This window comes from Oryctolagus cuniculus, chromosome 8 (genome assembly GCF_051225735.1).
Source record: "Oryctolagus cuniculus isolate XC-2025 breed Fujian yellow rabbit chromosome 8, ASM5122573v1, whole genome shotgun sequence".
In the NCBI taxonomy this organism is placed as follows: domain Eukaryota; kingdom Metazoa; phylum Chordata; class Mammalia; order Lagomorpha; family Leporidae; genus Oryctolagus; species Oryctolagus cuniculus.
This window is the reverse complement of record NC_142874.1, coordinates 37139911-37163002: the sequence shown is the minus strand read 5'-3', so window position 1 is coordinate 37163002 and position 23092 is coordinate 37139911. Positions and strand designations below refer to the sequence as shown.

Sequence of the window (23092 nt, the reverse complement as noted above, 5' to 3'; positions counted from 1 at the left end):
TATTTCTACAAAATTTAGGTCTATATTTTAAGAACGAGTTTTCCCAATAACCAAAACGTGACATAAGCAAAATATTTGAAAGTGCTTCAAAAATTCAAAGACATCTTTTTGGTTGTGTTGTTTGCTTTCCATTTTTCCATGGGTTCTAGCACTTTTTGTCTCAACTTGGGATAAGAAAAGAAACTACTCAAGTTCAGTAAGTCAGGGATATTAGCAACCTTCTAAGCTCCCAAATTGGAAAACATGTCCAATATTACATGTGGCATACCCACATCCTTTTGAAGTTTGGCTATAAGCAGCTTCACTCAAAAAAAAGGCAGGGGGAGAAAGTAAAGAAAAAATAAATCAACATTCAAAAAACAGAGCTTATGAGCCCACCATTGGCAGCAGTTGAAAAGGTGACAAGAGAGTTGATATAGACTCAGGATGTTAGATTCCCCCTCAGCAGTACCCACTGTGTGAAGCTGACATACCTGAGACAGGGTTATTTGCATATTAACATTATAGACTAACCCTATTCTTCAACCACCAGATACAGCTGCATTTAACCATCTAGTATCTGTGTTTCACTGTGACAAAGTTATGTCACCAATATAGCTTTTCCTTAAAGCCTCACATAATTACTTGATATTTCACTTTTCTTCAAAACTTGAAGATATTCACAGGAAGCTCCTTCCACAAAGATGAGCACATTTCCCAATTGTTCTTACTTATCTCTTCTGACTTCGGGTTCCCCCAACTGGTCTAAATGATGAAAAACACCAACAGAAGAGAAATCACTATAGGGTAACACTGTGCCCCACTGTGCCCAGACAACCGAAACCTTCACTGTCAATGGACCTCCAAAAAAAAAATACTTCAATGGATTTGTGAAAGAGTGGAATATTTAAGTACATATGCTCATACTGCTCACAAAAAACCAGATCACTTTAGTTTTTAAGTGCAAATCTTTTTTTATTAAGAAATACCTGATTTCAACTAGGGCTACAAACTACAGCTGTATGTTGCTTCTAAAACTTCATAGCAAATGGAATTAAAAAGATAAGTTTATTTTGATGCCAAGAAATTTTGCAATACTTAAGAGGAGTTCTCAAAAAGTTCATGGAAAGCCATAGTAATCCATTATTCGTACTTTGGAAACGTATATTCATTAAATAAAAGTTAAAAAAAAAAAAAAAAGTTCATGGAAATCCATATTATGAAAATGCAATGTTCGGACTTCTAAAATTTTTGTAATAAAATTAAATTATCTTTTTTTTTTTATTTATTTGAGAGGACAGAAGGCAGAGGATTTAAGAGAGAGAGATAAAGAGAGAGGAGAGAGAGAGAGACAGGGTGCTCCCATCTGCTGGTTCACTTTCCAAATGCCCAGGATGGCCCACACTAGCTCAGGCCAAGCCAAAGCTCTGAGCCAAAAACTCAATCCAGGTCTCCCACATGACTGGCAACCATCTAATCACTTGAGCCACCATCTGCTGTCTCCCAGGATGCACATTATTAGCATTAGATAGCAAGAGCCAGATTCGAGTATTGAACCCACGCACCCCACTATGGGATGTGGGCATTCCAGGTAGTGTCAACCACTCGGCCAAATGCCCTCCCCTACACTCATCTTTTAATCCCAGCATTCATTAATTTTGAGGCCCCTTTTGTGTACATGTATATCAAATAAATCATCTCACCACTAATCATTGTCACAGTTTCAGTTGACCAGCTAGTCAACAAGGAAAAACCCCTCGAGCAACAATTTTTCATCAAGTAATTACATGTCTTAGAAGCAAGCATTTCCCCCTTATTCCCCTAATTGAATGACTCCGGATCACACTATTCTTTGACCTACCCCACTGAAATATCTATCTCTGTACCCATCTTACAGACAGAGCTAATGCGGTGAGTTGTGATGGAGGGTAAGTGTCAGAAAAAGCTTCTGTTCCAAGATAGCATACTTACCCACCTGCTACAGGATCCCAAATAGCACCATGTCAGGACCACTTCTTTCTTCCATGATCCTTCAACAATTCTAGCAAATTCAGCTGTGTCCTAAAAGCAAAGCACATCTCATTTGAGCTATTTTGCTTCCAGGAGAGATCCAGAAGTCTCTCAGAGATCAGCTGTGCTGGGAACTCAAAGAAACAAATCCTGAACGCAGCAGAAGGGGAGCCGGGGAGGATGCCAGGTCTACTGCAGACAAGTGGTTAATGCTTTAGGGCAGACTCTGCTTGCGGTGATAAATTATGTCTTCTGCTCCTTAAATTCCATATCCAGTTTATCTTTTCCCCCTTTAGTCTCTGTGTCTGAACTGCTTGCCCTCAACTGTAATTGCTTCTACTGCTCCTTTATGAGTCATAGTAGATTCAGCTAAGTCCACCTTGGAAAATTCTACTGGAAAGAGAACACCTGATAATGTGATATCTCAGTGAATTACTGTTTCTCTTCCCAGCATTCCTATCCATATTTGGACTCTGTAGCCATGGCAGAGCCATTTTTCTTGTATTAAGAACATAGTAAAATCTTTCATGTAATACAATTATTCTATGGTTAAATCATTCCTTTCTTAGAAAAATGTCTGCCTAGAAAATGATATATTTGATATACTACATTGGAAAATTTAGGGGCTGCGAGAGATGATTAGCAGGCTTTTCCCTAGCTCATCATGAAAGTAAAGCAGGGGGTTGGGGGGAACCAAGAGGGGAGAAAGTGCTTGGATGAAGAATTTAACATCCCAGTGGAAATTCTGTAAAGCTCAAGACCTACTGAATGATGTTTAACAGGCCCGCACCTACCTCTGCAAAGAGAAACGGAAAAGGAAAAGGAGGGAGGGAAGCACGCAGCTGATCTTTGAAGCAAAGCTTCAAAGTCCCGCAGGAAGGTCCCTGGGTTCCTTTCACCCACAGTAGCTGAGCTGTGAAAGATAGCACCTTGTCGTCTGCTGCCCCAGGCTAAGCTCCTCAGCTTATGCAGAGACCAAGAACCAGGTTCTCAGGCTAGGAATCTGAAAAGAATGGGGTCCAGTCTGAATTTTACTGATCTTTTTTTCATAGCCAGAGTAGAAATGTTCCAAAGTATTTCACACATATTTTCCTTTCTTCACGTGAGTTCTGAGGGTCCTTTGGCTCATGTAAAATATGATTTATGTATCGAGGTAGCTCTGTGAACAAGACCACACTCACTCCTTCCAAGCTGCACTCTTCTTCACATTTGAGCAGAACTTCCCAAGGAAAACTCATCAGACTTTAAACCAAAAATACACAAATAGAATATTCCCGCTAGAGTATGCGAGGAAGAAAACAGGAAAGAGTCCCTCTGCCAGGTGGGTTTGACCTTTGCATGGAGGGAAGGTAGCCCTCTATGACCACAAAACAGCGAAGCAGTAACATTTATTCACACATATGTGCAAACGTTGGGAGAGGCAGGTATGAAGCAATTTTATCACTCCTGATTCATTTGATGAGAATTAAATTCATCAGAGGCTGGTTCTGTGGCGCAGCCAGTTAAGCAGCCACCTGCAAGTTGGCATCTCACAGGAGAACAGGTTCTAGTACTGGCAGCTCCACTTCCTATCCAGCTCCCTGTTAATGTGCCTGGGGAAAGCCACAGGAGATGGCCCAAGCGCTTGGACCCCTGCCAACCAAGTGGAAAACCCAGATGGAGTTTCTGGCTTCTGGTTTTAACCTGGTCCAGCCCCAGCTGTTGTAGCCATTTGAGGAGTGAATCAGCAGATGGAAGATATTCTCTCTCTCTCTCTCTCTCTCTCTCTCTCCCCTCCCCATAATTCTGTGTTTCAAATAAACAAATAAATCTTTAAAAAAGAATTACATTCATCACTTGAGACTGCCCTACATCTTTCAAATCTAACATTCTTATATATTGGATAGTTTGTACATTTTAACTCTTTTTTATTTTCAAGAAAAATTCCGACATCTCAGGGCTGGTGTGCGACCTAGTGATGAAGCTGCAGGTTAATATGCCCACATCACACATCAGAGTACCTCGGCTGAATACTTGCTCTGGTTTCTGAGCCCGACTTCCTGCCAATGCAGACCCTAGCAAACAGTGGTAATGGCTCAAGGAGTTTGGGTCCCTGCAGCTCATCTGAATATAATCCCTGCCTCCTGGCTTCAGCCTGGTCCAGTCTGGCCTTTGCAGTTGTGTCAAGAGAGAATCAGCAGATGGGAGCTCTCCCAGTCCAGCGTCCTGCCTCAGTCTCTTTGTCCTACTGTCTCTCACGTAAATTAATAGGAAATAAAAGAAAAACACAGACACAACATTCAGATCCTCAGGCTCCTTTGAAGCACATGACATCGGTCTTAGCCATCAGACTTATGGAGATGATAGGAAGACTTGGAGCGAAACAGCATATGGGGATCTTGAACTTCCACCAGCTGTTTTTGAAGATACAATGCCCAGTCCCTCAAGGTCTGCAACAGCTGAGCTTCTGGTGTCCAGATGAAATTCTCTTGGATTTGGCAGTAATGTTTTCATTACAGATGCCTCTGTCTTGTGATTGGGCGCCGGTCTTGTGTCTTTGAAATCTGACTCTCTGGCCATTTTGGCTACAATCTCTAATGAACATCCTTCTGCTTAAATTATCGCAAATGTGTCCTTTTATTTGTAACTAAGGATATTAACCAACATACTGCCCATGGAATTTTCATTATTTCTTAGATGAACCCAACCTTACCCTGCTTAGTATGAAAGCATCTGTCCTCCCCAGCTGTGTTTGCTAATGGTTGTAACTATGGTGACAAAAGAAGAAAGCGCATCTTCTTCCTTTAATAGAATTGACAATGTTGTGGTGAGAGCTATACGGATGGGAGCTAACGGTCCCTGTTATATCTCTCTTGGATATTACAATGTGAGGAATAAAGACTCAAGAATACCAACAATTAAACAAGCATTACTAGGTACACAAACATGAGAAAGTAACTGCAGGCAGACCCACTTGCCAATATCTGAGGAATGGTATCGGGTTGTGAGAGTTCTCCAATGGCCTCCACTGCCCCTTACCTCCTGCTTGTCACACCCTTCTGTAAGTCCTTCCATTTGTGGGTGGGCTAGACCTAGCAGATTGCTTCTAACAAATAGAATATAGCAAAAGGAAACGAACAGTCACTTCCGAGATTACGTTACAAAAGCTTCTGTCTTCTGTCCTACTTACACTCTCTCTCTCTCTTCTCTCGGCTTGCTTTGATGAGGCAAACTGCCATGTGACAGGCAGGCTTCTCAGAGGAGGAGTCTATTTAGCAAGTCCATTAAGAGAGGGCCTGGGCCAACCACCAATACAGAACAGAGACCATCAGTCCAGCAGCTCAGGAAGAATAGAATCTTATCAGTAAACACATAAGCAGTCTTGGAAGTTGATCTTTTCCCAATCAGCCTTGAAGTGACTGTAATCCCTACTGCCGTGTTTATTAACATGTTAGCAGAGACTGAGCCACAGGCACCCAGCATAACTTTGTCCAGACTTCTGATCCATGGAAGCTAAACCCATGAGTGTTGTTTTAAGTCATTAAGGGTTTTTTAAAATGATTTCCTATATGATGGTAGATAACCAATACAAAATTAAATATTATTTTCTGAGGTCCATATACATTTTTGGGATTATTAAGGCCTTCAGTAATGTCCCTAAGGAAAAAGAAGAGGGATGTTTGACTTTTCTTTGTCTGGATGGTGCAGTCAGTTTACAGAAATTTGAATTCTAGCATAGTTTGTGATAGCTAAAATGATAAAAACTTAAAGTTTCAAAAAAAAAAAAGGATGAAGGGGCAGGTGTTTGGTGGAATGATTATGATTCCAGTACAGATACCCACATTGGAGTGCCTGGGTTCAAGTCCTAGCTCTGTTCCAGATTCTAGATTCCTGCTAATTTGCACCCTGAGGGAAAGGGGAGGGCGGGAGTTGGTTTTTGGCCATTCATGTGGGAGACTTGAACTGAATTCTCCACTCTTGGTTTCAGTGTGGCCCAGCCCCAGCTATTGCAGGCATTTGAAGAGTGAACCAGCAAATGGGAGTTCTCTCTGTCTATGTTTCTAAGACTCAAATAAAATAAATACTTTTTTTAAAAAAAAGTGATAAAAGCCTTGGGGATGAGTAGTCTTTGGGGGTGAGTTACCCTAATAGGAAGAGGAACTTTGGGGAAAGAGTAGAAATGGTGAAAGATGACTTAGGAAAGCATGGTTTACTAGACAATATGAAATGTAAGCTTTTTCTCCTCCCTATGAAACATTTAGTAAACTCCACATTCTTCGTTCAAGCATTTGGGGTTAGATTTGAGTTGTGGAGAAAGTAAGATCCTGAGACTCGCTCAGAGTGCCTCAGACCTAGTGAACTCAGGTTAAAATAAACTAAGCAACTCCCTTGCATTTGTGAGAGATGATTGCATAAACTACACGTCTAGGAGGTTCAAATGGGAAAGAAAAATGAACCAAGGGCATCCTTTGAAAAATAAAGTGCATGTACAGGTCATTACCGCATAATCAAGAGCATTTTAGTGGCCAAAGAACGAGGGAGATTCGTTTGTCTTTTCAAAAGGAGTTATGAGAACCAGCATATTCTACAGGACAACTTGCTACCATTTTAAAAGGGCAGGTTATCCACATAATTCATCCTGATATTTAATGGGATTACCTCAGCAAAATAAAATCAGGATGGCAAATGCTCTTTGGATAACATAGAAGCAGTAATGCAAATTATAAATTCTCCTCTCATAATTTTATTCACAATAAAATCCTACAGTTGCCAATGGACTCAAGAGAACATTTAGTTTATTTCTTATGGTCTTGGGTGAGAATACCAATTTTACCCTTCTAATTATCTATTAAAAACCCATACATCTCTGTGAAAGGTAATGATTCAATATTCCAACAGCAGATTTCAGAGCCATGTATATCTGACAAAATTATTTTAATCTTTTTGTAATATTTCACCTTATTAATTGAAGACCTCACTGCAAAAGACCTGAAATTGGTCCTGGAACTGGTACCTTTGCCATAAAAGTTTATCTGTGCCTCTTTCCTACTCGTAATTCTAGAATTTAAACGTCTCCTTTCATTCTAATCCATTTCCTACCTGCTTCTTAGATATTCCCGTTTTCTTAGCTCCTAAATTTACTATTTTCCAATCTGCCACTTCTTGAGCACCTACTTTGTTTTGAGCATTTTTTAGAAAGCCTGGTGGTGAGGCACGAAACTTGCTTGAGCAGAAAAATATTCAATATAATCAAATGCTAAAATGTCTGGAGGAGGCAGCAGTTCTGAGGAGACTGAGCAGAGAAAACAAAGCCAAACAAGATGAGCTGGCCGCAGGTTACAGGGTCTTCTCCAGTCTCCGACCTGCAGCAAACTCCATTAGAAGCATGGAGCCTAAGAACCTAAGAGTGTCCCAGCTTCCCAGAGCGAAACTGAGATTCTCTACCTGCTCACAAAAACAAATAACCACACAGACACCAGAAATCAATGCACATCCACCACAGCCACCAACACACACCAACAACCACTCTTTCGAGTCTCATGCCATCTGGCCATGTTTTATTATTCATTATTCTTCTTTATACAAGTCTGAGTTTCTCACCTAGAGGAGACTTAGTTACTGGAATAACAAAATGTTTTGCCACAAAATAAAAGCTTCGGCATCCCTGAGTGCAGTCTATCATCTGCTGAGCCAGGCAGTCCTCCCTCTCTGATTAAACAGTGATTCCTATTTAATAGCCTGCGATAGCTGGGACAGTGCCATTGTTAGAGCTGCTCCAACACCAAGGTTTGAAGTCCTTCTGTCATCACAACCACCTTTAACACTCAGCTTAAAACCCATCTTTTCTAGAATGCCTACTCTGAACCATACTAGGAGTTTCCTCCTCTGATGTTCCTCATCACCACGGTCACAGGTGATCCTAGCATGCGTCCTGACTGTAACTCTGTGCCATGTTAGGACACGGTGATGATACAAATCGTGTTTGCTGAATGAAGCTTTTTGTTCTGCACCCGACAGTCTCCACCTAAACTCTAGAACCTTATTTTTGGGAAAAAAAATTACTCATATATTCTGAAGTCTAAGTTACAAAGAGAGAGTGAGACACACACACACACACACAGAGAGAGAGAGAGAGAGAGAGAGAGAGAGAGAGATTTTCTATCCATTGGCTCACTCCCAAGATTTGCATTTGCAAGGGCTGAGCCAGGCTGAAGCCAGGAACCAGGAGTTTCTTCCTACATTGGTGGCAGTGGCCAAGCACTTGGGTTATCCTCAACTGCTTTCCCAGGCTACTAGCAGGGAGCTGGATCAGAAGTGGAGCAGCCTGGACATGAACTGGTGCCCGTAAGGGACGCAGGCATCAACCTACTACACCACAGTGCTTCCCTTCTCCAGAACCTTTCATCACGTCCGGAACTCCCTGATAATCTTCCCTTATGTATGTCTCATATTTCAAGGTGTCTCACCCCTCCTTTTCTATTCTCTTCAACAGTTCTTACTTAGGTTGTTTTCATAGCCTCCAGACCCTCTGCGTCATTGGCTTTGACCTTTGATACTTTTCCATGTTACTAGTCACAGTGCGTTCCTCTTTGCAACAGACTATTCCAATCCACTTTAGTTTCTCTGAGTGCTTGTCTAAAGCAAGTTCTATTACTTCCAGCACACAAACATGATTTTTCAGGCCACAGCACAAAGGAAATAGAAACTCTATTAAGTTCTTATATTTCACATACACATCCCCACCTAGAAACATTATGATCAACTCCATCTTCTACAAATAGTTTTGGAGCCTGTCTTTCACCCAGGCCATAAGTTCTTAAAAAAAAATGGAGGGTGGTAACGGGGACAGTAGCCATGAGTTACTTTTGTACATCTAGTGATAAAATAGTACTGGGGGCAGGGATGAGCAGCACAGTGGGTTAAAGCCGTGGCCTTCAGTGCCAACATCTCATACATCTCATAAGGGTACCAGTTCTAGTCCCAGAAGCTCCACTCCCAATCCAGCTCCTTGAGGAGACCTAACGCAGCCCCGGCTCCTTGCTTCAGCCTGGCCCAGCCCTGGTCCTTCATGCCATCGGGAGTGAACAAGCAGAAGGAAGAGTTTTCTCTTTCTCTGTGTCTCTCCTTCTCTCTGTGTGTAACTCTGCCTTTCAAATAAATGAATAATCTAGAAACAAATAGTTCTAGGCACAGAGAACTCATCAAATTTGTCTGAAGTCCTCTTTTAGAGAAGGAGATGAAGAAGAAAAGGGACCAGTAGGATAATTAACTTTCACTTGCCAGTCACTGTGCTAAATCACTGTCCTTTGTAACAGATACTATTTACTAGCACTCTGTGAGAGGTTATTCAAAACGTTCATGAAAAGTGTGAATTATGAAAACAACTAGCATGAATTTCAAAATTTGAAATTTTTCTTTTTTCTTTCTTTTTTTTTTTTTTTTTGAACAGGCAGAGTTAGACAGTGAGAAAGAGAGAGACAGAGAAATGGCTTAATTTTCCATTGTTTCACCCCCGAAGTGGCCACTATGGCCAGCGCATTGAGGCCTGCGGGCTGCGCCGATCCAAAGCCAGGAGCCAGGTGCTTCCTCCTGGTCTCCCATGCAGGTACAGGGCCCAAGGACCTGGGCCATCCTCCACTGCTCTCGCTGGCCAGAGCAGAGAGCTGGCCTGGAAGAGGGGCAACCGGGACAGAATCTGGTGCCCTGACCAGGACTAGAACCCGGTGTGCTGGCGCCGCAAGGTGGAGGATTAGCCTAGTGAGCAGCGGCACTGCCAAAACTTCTCTTTTAATGCCATTTTCTCCATAGACTTTTGAAAGTACCCTCATACATAAGCTTTATGTAAAGCTTCTAGCACAGGTATGACTGGGGAACATGGACAACAACTACTAGATTTTTAACGCTATAGCAAAGCATTTTTCTTGAAGAAGAATAAAGAGTAAAGCTGCAGATGTGACTTGAGATATGAATACAAATAATGAAATAACTTTTCTGGAAGTGAGAGAAACAGAAATATTAACTTAAAAACTCAAATACTTTCATATTTATAACATTTTAGGTAGTATGATAAGTATTATGGAAAGAAAGCAAGTTAAAATAGTAAGAAATATTAGGAATCAGGCTCTCATAGAGATAATAAACCTTAATTACAGTTTTACAGTAGAAGAGGGAAGGAGATTATTGCAAAACTAAAATTTTTGTGACTTCTTAAAAAGAATTTTAAAGATCATGGGGAGGCCAGCACCGCGGTTCACTAGGCTAATCCTCTGCCTGCCAGCGCCAGCACCCCGGGTTCTAGTCCTGGTTAGGGCGCCGGATTCTGTCCCGGTTGCCCCTCTTCCAGGCCAGCTCTCTGCTGTGGCCAGGGAGTGCAGTGGAGGATGGCCCAGGTGCTGGGGCCCTGCACCCCATGGGAGACCAGGAAAAGCACCTGGCTCCTGGCTCCTGCCATCGGATCAGCGCGGCAGCCATTGGAGGGTGAACCAACGGCAAAGGAAGACCTTTCTCTCTGTCTCTCTCTCTCTCTCACTGTCCACTCTGCCTGTAAAAAAAAAAAAAAAAAAAAAAAAAAAAAAGTCATAGGGAGACATTCTGTTTTTTTTTTTTAAAGTGGATGTGGAGTTAGAACTAAGCTCATTTTAATCTAGATGAAAGAAATGGCCCTGGAATGGTGCTGAGGTGAACAGCACAGAAAAAGACATACCTTTTGACTTGGAAAATCCTGTCTTTGAGGGGCAGCAGGGAAAAAAACACCAAGAGAGGTAAGCTCAGCCCTCCATCTCCTTTGCATAATTCCTTTATGCATTCATGAATGTAATGCACTAGATATTGCCAACTGGAAATTCACATCATCTTAATTATGGTTGAAGATGCTAACATAGCAATATGATGTGATATGAAAGAGAAACTTCGTGACTTGAAGTGTTCACAAATAAAGTACAACCAATGGACCTCAACTACAATTTGGCCGGTGCCGCGGCTCACTAGGCTAATCCACCTTGTGGTGCCGGCACACCGGGTTCTAGTCCTGGTGGGGGCACTGGATTCTGTCCCGGTTGTCCCTCTTCCAGGCCAGCTCTCTGCTGTGGCCCGGGAGTGCAGTAGAGGATGGCCCAAGTCCTTGGGCCCTGCACCCCATGGGAGACCAGGATAAGTACCTGGCTCCTGGCTTCGGATCAGCGCGGTGCGCCAGGCGCGGCGGCCATTGGAGGGTGAACCAACAGCAAAGGAAGACCTTTCTTTCTGTCTCTCTCTCTCACTGTCCACTCTTCCTGTCAAAAAAATAAAAAATAAATAAAAAAAATAAAAAAAAACTACAATTTGGATTTCTTGAAGTAGAGGAAAAGAGAGTCAAAGTTATTCTAACTTTGCAGCAAAAAAGTCTAATAAGAGGGTACACTTTATTTTTTAAAGATTGATTTATTAGTTGAAAGGTAACATGAGAGGCAGGGAGAGAGAGCGAGATAAAGAAAAAGAGTTCTTTCATTTGTTAGCTCTCTCTCCAAATGTCCACAACAGCTGGATCTGAGTCAGGCTGAAGGCAGAAGCCTGAAGTTCCACCTGGAATTCCCATACTTGTGTCAGGAGCCCAAGTATTTGGTCATATTCAGATGCTTTCCCTGGCCCATGAGCAGGTAGCTGAATTGGAAGTGGAGAAGCGGGACCAGAAATGAGCATTCACATGGGAAACTGATTTTGCATGCAGTGGGCCCTAATGAAAGAACTTAGGAAGACTAAGCTGGAGTAAGCGTGCAAACAGAATGATCTTTAAAAATATTATTTACTTATTTGGAAGGCAGAGCTACAGAGAGGCAAAGGCAGAAAGAGAGTGAGAGAGGTCTTCCATCTGCTGGCTCACTTCCCAAATGGCTGCCATGGCTATGCTGACCTGAAGCCAAGAGCCAGGAGTGTCTTCCAGGTGTAGGGGCCCAAGAACCTGGGCCATCCTCTTCTGCTTTCCCAGGCTACCGCAGAGAGCTGGATTGGAAGTGGAGCAGCCAGGAATCAAACAGGCACCCATATGGGACACCAGCACTGCAGGTGATGGCTTTACCTGCTAAGCCACAGTGCTGGCCCCAAAAACCAGAATGATCTTAAAGAGGGTAGATACAAAGATCACAAACCGAGTTAACTAAAAGATGTTAATGTGTGAATTGATAAGAGATGAGTGGCGGCAGGTAGAGAAATGAAGAGCTAAATTATATTTCAAAACAAAAATTATAGAGAAAATTTCATATTGAATATAAAGCACAGAAGCTTATGGTGAATCAGTCAGCTTAAGGTTTTAAGCTGGAGAATAATAAAGAATTTAAGTTAACACAATTATTTTCAAATGAGAGAAAGATTAATTCAACCTTGAGCATGTCAAGTTTCTGATCCACTTTCCTGCTAATGCTCATCAAAAGAGGCAGTAGATAGTAGATGACAGTTGGAGTACTTGAATTCCTGCCACCTATATATGAGACCTAGATTAATTTATTTGGCTCCTGACATTGGTCTGAGCCAGCACCAAGATGTTGTGGGTATTTGGGGAGTAAACCAGTAGGTGGAATACCTGATTCTCTGTCTCTCTCTTTCTCTTCCTTTAAAATAAAATGACAATAGAATAACATTTTTTTAAAATTTATTTGACAGATAAATTTATTTGACAGTTAGACAGTGAGAGAAAGAGACAGAGAGAAAGGTCTTCCTTCCATTGGTTCACCCCCCAAATGACTGCTACAGCCGGAGCTACTCCGATCCAAAGCCAGGAGCCAGGTGCTTCCTCCTTGTTTCCCATGCAGGTGCAGGCGCCCTAGCACTTGGGCCATCCTCCACTGCCTTCCTGGGCCACAGCAGAGAGCAGGACTGGAAGAGGAGCAACTGGGACTAGAACCCGACGCGCATATGGGACGCCCATGCCGCAGGTGGTGGATTAACCAAGTGAGCCATGGTGCTGACTCCATACAACTCCAGCTTTATAAAAAACAAAAGAGGGGAATGTTGGGAAAATGGCGCAGTTTTATCTATGGCGCGATCTACACCCTGATTTACATCCAAGGCCTAGCCCCCACCGCCATTGCTGGAAGCTAGGTGGCCACAGGGCCCAACCGCTGTTGTCAAGCTCCACCCCCATCCTAATGGGATACGCTACTCCTGCTTCCCTGCCTGCCCTAGGGCAAAGTTTTAAAAGGACTGTTCCAGAACAGGTGGCTCTCTTGGCTTCTCTCTTCCCACTCTAGCCTCCTCTTCTCTCTCACTCCCCTCTCTCCTCTCCTCTCTCCTCTCCTCTCTCCTCTTTCTCTCTTACTCTCCTTTTCCTTCTTTGCCCCTTCCCTCCAATAAACCCTTTCCCTTAAAAAAATAAATAAATAAATAAAATGACAATAAACAAATAACCTCAATTGAGCATTCCTGAAGGTACTTTTCTGGTCACAAGCTTCCTTTTTCAAGATTGTAGTATAGATTGTCCCTAATCAATCACAGTTTGTTTTGAGCTTATGATTTCTCAATTGGATGATCTTACAGAAGTGATAGGTAATTGGTAGATGCCGTATTTTGAACGTTAAGTGTTGACCTCCCGAGCTAGTGATACGCAGTCCAATCCAGGCCCACAGTGCACAGTGGCAGCAGATAGCACAGCTTCTAAGCATGCATGCCACCAGGATCTTGAGTAGTTGTTTTGTTTGTTTGTTTGTTTGTTTTTAATAAATGATTGGGGGGGGCTGGCACTGTGGTGTAGCTGGTAAAGCCGCCGCCTGCAGTGCTGGCATCCCATATGGGTGCCAATTTGAGTCCTGGCTGCTCCACTTCCGATCCAGCTCTCTGCTATGGCCTGGGAAAGCAGTGGAAGATTATCCTAGTCCTTGGGCCCCTGCACCCACGTGAGAGACCTGGAAAAAGCTCCTGGCTCCTGGCTTTGGATCGGCGCAGCTCTGGCCATTGCGGCCATCTGGGAAATGAATCAGTAGATGGAAGACCCCTCTCTCTCTCCCTCTCTCTGCCTCTCCTCTCTCTGTGTAACTCAAGTAAATAAATAAACACTAGAAAACACACTACAATAAAGAAATAAAAACTTTTAAAGAAATAAAATAAGAAATAAATGATGAATAAAAGAATCCACAAAATTAGAAAGAAAAAAAAAAGGTGAGAAACAACCCAAACTCTACACTGTACTGTGTTGCTAAAATATGGTGTTCAGTGGGTTAGGTATATTTTTGTGCATTTTTGAATTACAGTATTTTCCATTTACGATTGGCCAGCAAGATCTCACCCCCTTGTAGACTGAAGAGCGTAAGTCCACGAGAAGTTGCATGGAGTCCAGACTTGCCACTTCCGGAAGCCTTCTGGGCATTTGATATTTCTAAACATTTTGAACAAACACTGACTTTTATATCTAGTCTTGTTGCCTACTACTGTAGCATCATGGAATAGAGTAAAGGATAGCATTGATCCAATTTTTCTCTGCTTTGTCATATAAAAACCAGAAATACTAACTACAGTTGAGATGGGTCCTTGCCAATTCCCATATCCCATTGGCAATTGATATGAATGCCTAGCAAGAATAAATTTAAAAGTGCCTGTTATTTGGAAGTTTCTAACTGATTGCAGGAAAGATCGTCAGGCTACTGAGTTCTTACTAAGTAACATGAGCACACAGAGACAGACAAATAAAGGACAGACAGATTCAAGTTTTTTTTTACTGAATAAGCTAAATAAAATTACCAAATTCCAGATTCCAAAAAATAAACACAAGAAACAATATAAAGTTAAGATAAGTGGAGTAAATTTTGTCTGCAGAAATTTTAAAAATTAGTTTAACATAATTGTACAGCAGTGATTAAATGGCTTCACGAAGTTTCAAGACAATATCTAGTCTAGGTGATAAACTACAAAATAAATCATTACAAAGCTCAAGTAGACTGGTGCTGCCCGACACAGCAACTTACTCATAGCAGATATAAAGTACCAGTTATCTCAGTGACATTATATTAATGGAATGTAAAGTAAAATAGATAACAAAGTATGTATATTTGTAGTCTGTGTTCAGAAAAATCAAGAAATATATTCCTTTAATGTAGACATTCCTTCAGGTAATGGTCATACTAATCACAACTTATGCACAAGTCAAGTCATCTCTTTGACCTGAATTTAATCCTCCTAAATTTCATTGGTTGAAATCCTAACCCCAAATGCCATGGTACTAAGCTACAGAACCTTTATGAGGTGCTAGGTCATGAGAGTGGGTGAAGCCCTCATGAACAAGACCAGAGTCCTTATAAAAGAGAGCCAGGGAGCTCTCTTGCTTTTTCCATGCAAGAAGACGGCTGCCTAAGAAGCAGAAACTAGATCGTCACCAGACACCAGATCAGCTTATGCTTAGATCTTGGACTTCTCAACTTCCAGAACATTGGGGCATAAAAGTTTGCTGATTAAGCCACAAAGTCCATGGTATATTCTGCTGCACCAGCCTACATGGACTAAGACAGCACTATGATGTTGTTACGGCTTAAGTGTGCACCCCAAAGGTTCACGTATCAGAGGCTTGATCCCCATTGAGGTGATATGGGTGGTGGTGGAAACTTTATGAGGGGGTTCCTAATGAGAAGCTTTTTTAGGCCTTCAGTAATGTGTCCCTTGGTTAGTTCTCCTAAAGAGCATTTTTATAAAGGAGTTACCCTGGCCTCTGGTCTCCTCTCTGGCTAAATCTTTGATGATGGGATCTCTCCCTATCACATGCACTTGTGCCATCTGTCATTAGGCCCCAGTCAGAGTTAAGCTGATGTCCTTGAAATCGAAGGCTGGGAGCTAAAGAAATCCTTTTCTTTATAAAGTAAGCCTGCCTCGGTATTTCATCGGAGTGGTGAAAAACAGAATAATATGGACATCATCTTTTTTTTTTTTTTTTAATGTAAACTGGTACAGCCGCTGTGGAAGTTAGTATGGAAATACCCCAGAAATCTGAATATAGACCTACCATATGACCCAAACCCACTCCTGGGAATTTACCCAAACCAGAAGAAATCAGCATATGAGTTATCTATACCCTCATGTTCATTGCAGCACAATTCACAATAGCTAAGATATAGAATCAACCGGGATGTCCACCAACTGTTGACAGGATAAAGAAATTATGGTATATATACACTATGGAAAACTACTCAGCTGTAAAAAAAAATGAAATTCTATCTTTTGCAACAAAATGGATGCAACTGAAAACCATTCTATTTAGTGAAATAAGCCAATCCCAAAAAGATAGTTAGCATATATTTTCCCTGATCCAAGGTAACCAATGGAGTACCTGAAATGTAATGTATTGGAGTGAATGGGCATTTTGAGATTTGGTTATTATTTACAGCCTTTGTCTCTTCTGTTGAGGAACATTGTTTTTTCTCTTCATACTATTTGTTGAACTCTATTACTTAGTATAGGGTTAATGTTACAATTATTAAGTAAACTGAAAGTAGATCTTCATAAAAATTAAGAGTGGAAATGAGAAAGGGAGGAGGAAGAAGGATTAGAGCATGAGTGGGAGGGAGGTTAAGGTGGGAAGTATCACTATGTTCCTAAATCTGTAAATATAAAACACATGAAACTTGTATAACTTAAATAAGATTTTTAAAAATACAAAAAAATTGATTTTTACATTTATTTGAAAGGCAGAATTACAGAGAGAGAGAGAAAGAGATCTTGCACCTGCTCGTTCACTACCCAAATGGTGGCAATAGCCGGGGCTGAGCCTAGATGAAGTCAGGAGCCAGGAGCTTCTTCAGGGTCTCCCACATGGTATAGGGACCCAAGAACTTGGACCATCTTCTGTTGCTTTCCCAGAAGCATTAGCAGGGATCTGGATTAGAAGTGGAGCAGCCAGGTCTTGAACCAGAACTCATATGGGATTGCCAGCATCACAGGTAGAGGCTTAACCTACTATGCCACAACGCTGGCCCCTGCAGACAGCATCTTAACCTAGGAAAGATATTTTTCCCAAAGGCAAGTTTGCGAATAGTTCTCTCCTTAACTCAGATTCTACAATTATAAAGCTATTTTTGTTTTTCTGAAGAAATAATTTTCTAACTCATTCATTATAATCCTTATATTAAAATAATGATGATTATATATTGAATTCATAACCTCTGTTATATACATATCCGTGATTAAACTGACACAGTTAAATAACAAAACAGACAAAAAGAAATTGGCCAATTTGGGTCAAAAAGAGTTTATTATTAGAAATAATATTTTGTCAAGCAATAAAAGTACATCACTTGAGTAAAATAAATAGATCATCATATTAAGGTCATTCTGTGTGTGTGTGCTTGAACCAAATATTTGAAATCTTATTAAGAGAGAGAATTAGTTTAAATTGATATAACAATTTCAACCTTGCAGAAGAAACCAGGAAATTTAACCACTGTTTCACTCATTTGGGAAATCTGTTCAGAATCAGCCCAAGGTTTGAGAGAGACTACACTGAAATGTGGTGCAGTGCTCCGTCCCCAGACATTCCCGTCTCCAGTTACACAGAGCAACTGCTGTGGACCTCACCACAGAAGGAGACGGAACACTCTGAAATGCGCTGTGAAGGACAACCTGCTTGCATTCCTGCTAGATTAAACAATATGTTTCTGCATCTGACCAGATGATATTTTCGATAACATCAAACCCCAAATCCAAAAACTTTCAGCAGCCAGACGTTTAGTTCAAAATCTCCCCGAATTGTTGCCAACACAGCAGCTGCCAGGAGCTCAGATCTGACCAACAGACCATTTTCCATTTTCCTACCACAAAGGGAGTGAGGAGCGATCTCCCCTCTCCATGACTGATTTGGCTCAGATCTGGAGGAAAGTTGAGGGGGAGGGGAAAGGGAAAAGAACCAAATATTTTGGCGACTCTAGGAGAATGGGAAAGTCCCTAAATAGCCCTCTGAATTCTAAAAGATTTCCCATCTTTGTTTGGGGGATAAGAGATGCCAGATTATATATGATCTTATTTTTAGTCTAGTTCTTTGGAAAGAATTATATTTCACTAACTTCAACAAGTTCATTGAAAGGTCAAAGAATAAGTATATGGCTGATTAGCGTGCTGTCATGCTTATTTGAAGAAATAAATTGGATGAAATGGATGATTTATTTCCTACTTTTCTAAAGGGAAAAAGAAAGTACAAAACATGGACTCCATCTGGGGGAAGAAGCAGATTCAATTCAAAGTCACAACTACCCTAATAACCCAGACCAGTGTATGCCCAAAAGATGGCCTTTTGTAGTCTCTTGGTTTATTAAAACCAAGGAGAGGCAGGGAGTATGGCAGTCAGAACGTGAAACCGAAATATTCCAGAGGCACACTCTCTAGCTCATGGGTTTGGCTGCCACCCAGAATCTGGGTTAACACTGAGAGTAACACAACAAAGACCTAGAGGTAACATAGCTGTAATAGCTTCTACATATAACAACGTCCCAGACGCCTGACAATCCCTCAGCCTGGAAGAGATACAGTGCTAGGACATGGACATGGCTGATGAGCCCCAGAGGAAATGGTAGTGCCAGGCTATGGCTGGTGACTTTTCTCAGTAGCAGTCTATGAAGCAATTATTATTTGCTGAACTTTGTGGGCCCTGAGAAATCCCCATCCTCTAGACAATGGTTGTCAAATGGACATTTATTGGTGAAGTGCAATGTACCATGAATGATAGATCCATAATATTTTGCTGAAACTGAAGTAAAATACAATATACAGCTCAAAATTTTGCCAAGAAATGGAGTCTCAAACTCTGCAAACACAAATCTACTGGAATTTACGTAGGAAGAATAAAAAGAAGTCATAACCTAGAACTTTAAAGTACATGTCAAAAGATGTAGAAGATTCAGAGACTAGACATAAAAGTCTGAGAGTCAAATGGAACATACAGGCAAAACCTTCCTGTATCAATGCTATTGAAAAGCAAGCTTCAAATTCTTCCATCCCTGCAAATGTTCAGATAGACAGACTCTATTTCTTTACTCATTAAACCTGTTCTCAGCCATGTGACTGACTTTGTTCAATGAAGCATTAAACGGGACACCAGCAGAAGTTTCTAAAGTGTTTGCACTTCCCACACAGGAAAAATCTGAGAGGCCACTCAAGCTACCCACCTAAGTCAATCCCTTCACACTTGCTAACAACCAGTACAACCACCCGCGATGAAAGAGACACCATCAGAAACCGACCAGATCCCAGTTCCCAGACACATATACGAAGTCATATGAAACTGGAAAAAAACATTGCTAACTCACAGAATAGTGAGCTCAGAAATTATTGTTCTCTAAAGATGAAAAGTTACAGGTCTGAATGGTTGCAGGACAAACGCTAACTGTTTATTGTGATATTATGTAAGATTATTTGCTGACCTCTTTATTTATTAGAGCATTAAACCTCTGACTATAATGTAAATCAAAAAGGTGTTATCTCAAAAACCAAAATAAATTTAAAAGAGAAAGCTTTCAAGGTTCTTGAATGCAAAAAATGGCATGAATGACTGTAGCTAATGTAACAAGGAGAGATCCAATTCAATTAACTTATACAGCACACTTCGTAGATTCTCCAGGAGGGTCAGAGGGCACACAGCCAGAAACAAAGTACAAATCACTGTGCAGAGACCTTTCCCTGTGTATATTACTGCCTCCACGACAGGTTCCAGCCTCATAAACTCTGTTTGTCACCTTGGACACTGAGCACTGTGACTCTTGCTAGAGTCCCTGCAACTTTTGGAGACACAGGGTAAACACAGGCCCATAGATTTCCTATGTCACCCTGTGACTGAAGCACTTGGTTGCAAATTAAAAACTCCAGCAGGTCTGCATGACTTGCAGTCGGGTAGTAGTCAGATGCAGAAGTAGTCTGCCATCTAGGACTGGAGCAAGAGGGTGGGGAGTGAATTTGTAGCTTTAATCTTATGGAAAAACTTAGCCTATAAAGTAAGAAGTGGTCTAAAAGTGGAGTGTTTAAAGGTGTCTGGCAACAAAAGATAATTTGTTAAAGTCTACTCCTTCACACTTACACCTTCTGTACTTAAGCATACATTAAAAGAACAAATACATCCCCCCTGATTTATTTCAGCCATCAGTCCACAAGTCAGAAGTTCCATCTGCTCTCCTCAGAGGGAGATGTTGCAAACTTCCACTGGTACAGCAAATCCTGCAAGGCCAAGGTCCCCGAATGGCATCGTTACTCTTCTAGTTCCACCAAGAGCTTCTCCTGTGGCTGAATGTTCTGTAAACTATAGGGCAGGAATATAATGTTCCCCATCCTTAAATGCTCTATATAAAAGAAACAAACAGCAGGGGTGAGATTTATTAGAATATTCAGATATGCACATGAATGGAGAAAACATTTGTGGGTACTGCAAAGAATCACACACAGGGACATTTGGAATTTATGGTGCTCATCACCACCTAAGCCTTATTCCCTTTTCTGGAATCCAACTGTTCAATTGGTGATGGTTCTTTACCCACTGAGGTAACTCAAACACTTATTCTCTGAGATCCGAGTTCAGAGACTCTACCTTTAAGCTATAATCTTTTTAATATATTTTACAACTCTTTTGAACATCTGCCTTATAATAATTTATTACTTTTTATCAGAGGACATGGTGATCTCATGGTACCTTTGTTCAAAAGATAGATCTTCCTACCTTCTATGAATAACAAGTATACTAATAGCAGGTGGGACAAGGCCCAATCAGCATACATATTTAGCAGGAAGTTATTAGGTATTTAGGACATAGCCAATCTATCATTTCTACTCCTATGAATTTAGGATTCCTTCTTCAGAGCCTACATTAAGAATTAGCAAGCCTTTTCTGTAAGAATAAAATCACAAATATTTTAAGTGCAGAGACAAAAATCAAAGATATGTGGGTACTTCATATAACCATTTAATCTGATACTGTTTGCTAAACTAAGCTCATGAGCCATAAAAGTTAAAAAAAATGAGCCACTAACTAGATGCACTAACTGGGTGCATAACTTGTTGAATCCTCATTTAGACTACACTAGGTATTTTGAGCATGACAAATTTTTATGTTGTTCACCACTAATTCAAACTTTCAGTCAATGAACAATGCTACAATTAGAATCACTTCTAGCTCTTGCTTTTTGTCCTTGTATGCATCAATCCAATCTATTCTAACATGAATACACACAGAATCTATTCCCACACAACAGCTCTGGGTTCTTATGTGTCCAAATGAGCAAAACCATAGTGTGTAAACTCCATCTTTCTAGGTTTTATTTTGCAAACATCTTTACACACACATCACAGGGCACTGATTCTAGTGACAGGCATGTAGACAACAGGGTTTACATCATCAGGAAAATCATCTTCACTCTTTCAAGGTAATTGCTCTAGGAAAGGTTTCTGGACTCCTCAAGCGAGATGGAAGCAGTCACATTAAGCAGGGGCAGAAGGACAGCTTCTGTGGAAAAACCACATTAGTTATTGTAGCAGACAAGAATCTATTTGTGAGCAATGAGCTCAGCACTGCTGCAGGAAGTGTTGCACTCTACACAGCAAACTACAAGGCCCACCAGCCCCACATTCACTACTCCCCTTGTAACAGCCACATTTCCACCACGGCTCGCCAGTATGCAATAGCCACCAGCGTGGGAGACCAGGATGAGGTTCCTGGCTCCTGGCTTCGGCCTGGTCAGCCATGTCCATTGCAGTCATTTGGGCAGTAACCCAGCAAATGGGATATTTCTTTTCCTCCCTGTCTGTCTGTCACTGTGCCTTTCAAATAAATAAATTAGATCTTAAAAAAAAAAAAAAAAAAAACAAGAAAGAAACACTTTCCTAACTCTTTATTTAACCATTTATCCAGGCATTATGTTTCCTGTAGCCTGCAGAGTACATATAATATGTCACATTACAAGACCTGATGGGGAGATTAAACAGGTTACTATTCTTACCAGTTTTAACTTCTACAGTTTTCAAATAAGTTTAAAACATTTAAGTCGAACATTAAAATCTTTTATTCATTCATTCATTTACTCAATTATATATTTTGTACTTTTTCTGAATTCTGGGAACAATGCTAGGCATTTGGAATGCAATGACAACAGGAAACTGTAACACCATTCCTTTTAGAGCTTGCAGGATACTCAGGAGACCATGACAAACAAATTGTAATACACATGTGTTTATGCAATGTTCTAAGTGTCATGAGAGAGAAATATAGAAGGCTCCAAAAATGCCATCAAAGAAGATTCTACCCATGAGTTCAGGGTCTGTGACGTTGTTTCAATGGATATAATGTTTGACCTGATATCTTAGTGTAAGTACAAAGGAGTAAGATTTGGAAGAGCTTCAGGAAAAGAATGTGTATTCCATCCATCCAGGTCCAAGGAAGAAAGTGTGTGGTCCAAGGAAATGCATAATCTTGGTTGATCTAGAGCAAAAAGTACCCTAGTGAATTCTAGGAACTGAAAGAGAGCTACTGAATAGCATGCAAAAAAAAAAAAAAAAAATCCATAGTCCAGCCAGTGGAAGGAAGGGAGGCAAGTCATACAGGTCAATAGGTTATGTAAACATGAAACTGGAACAAAATTCCTCTCTCCAAAAAATTTAGAAATTATTAAAGGTTTTTGAGGAGGTAAGGGACATGATCATTTTTAGTGAACAAATCAATTCTTCTGCTGAATACATGAATGCTGGAAGAGTGGTAGTGGTTTAAGAGTGCAGGTGCGGCCGGCGCCGCAGCTCCATAGGCTAATCCTCCACCTTGCGGCGCTGGCACACCGGGTTCTAGTCCCAGTCGGGGCGCCGGATTCTGTCCCGGTTGCCCCTCTTCCACTCCAGCTTTCTGCTGTGGCCCGGGAGTGCAGTGGAGGATGGCGCAAGTACTTGGGCCCTGCACCCCCATGGGAGACCAGGAGAGACACCTGGCTCCTGGCTTCGGATCAGCACAGTGCGCCGGCTGCAGCGGCCATTGGGAGGTGAACCAACAGCAAAGGAAAACCTTTCTCTCTGTCTCTCTCTCTCACTGTCCACTCTGCCTGTCAAAAAAAAAAAATTAAAAAAAAAAAAGAGTGCAGGTGCTGCTTGGATCAAGGGGATAGCAGTGGAGATGGGGACAAATAGAAGACAGGAGATACATGTAGGCCTATGGATT

The 23092-nt window shown here is 41.3% G+C and overlaps 1 pseudogene; it reads right to left on the bottom strand.

Moving 5' to 3' along the window:
* LOC100347917 (actin, cytoplasmic 2-like) overlaps positions 1-23092 on the bottom strand; it is a 101939-nt pseudogene that overhangs the window by 447 nt on the left and 78400 nt on the right.